Source organism: Frankliniella occidentalis, unplaced genomic scaffold (assembly GCF_000697945.3).
Source record: "Frankliniella occidentalis isolate FOCC.00 unplaced genomic scaffold, Focc_3.1 Scaffold195, whole genome shotgun sequence".
NCBI classification, from domain to species: domain Eukaryota; kingdom Metazoa; phylum Arthropoda; class Insecta; order Thysanoptera; family Thripidae; genus Frankliniella; species Frankliniella occidentalis.
In genome coordinates, this window is record NW_026267321.1 from 389,306 (window position 1) to 389,830 (window position 525).

The window sequence follows — 525 nt, forward strand, 5'->3', positions numbered from 1 at the left end:
ACCTGCGGCTGCGCAGGCGCGACAGTCGTCGACACCGTCCCGCCTACACGTCGAGATGCAGCCGGTGCAGCCGGTGCGCGGTGCGCCGCGCTGCTGGGCGCGCTCTTCGAGGAGGAAGGGCGTCTCCAGGACCTGCGGCTGTGCAGGCGCGACAGTCGTCGACACCGTCCCGCCAACACGTCGAGATGCAGCCGGTGGGCGGTGCGCCGCGCTGCTGTGCGCGCTCCTTGAGGAGGACGTGCGCTTTTGCCCTTCTGCCCCTCAGAGTGTTTTCTTGTGTTGTTTTTTTCTACTTTATTTAAAGTGTTGTTGAATCTCTGCTATCGCTTTCGTTGTGTTTTACTCTATTGTACTGATTTCCCTTTGTTTTTCAGTTTTTCCAATGCTTGTGAGAGGCATTTTAATTATCTTTATGGAACTGTTTGCTAACTGAAACTCAGACCTACCATTCCGGACATAGGTAATATTTTGTCTACACCTGCTTAAAATTTTAACTTTTATAACATTTCATGTTTTTTTTATTTT

General features: G+C 50.9%; 1 protein-coding gene across 2 annotated transcripts in view; it reads left to right on the plus strand.

Moving 5' to 3' along the window:
- Nucleotides 1–278: 278 nt before the first annotated feature.
- The window catches only part of LOC127750481 (uncharacterized), a 14,472-nt gene continuing 14,225 nt past the window's right edge, over nucleotides 279–525 (plus strand). For both annotated transcript variants that reach the window (XM_052272203.1, XM_052272204.1), the window contains exon 1: nucleotides 279–460. The gene's annotated coding sequence lies outside the window, so the exon portion shown is untranslated. The remainder of the gene's footprint in view (nucleotides 461–525) is intronic.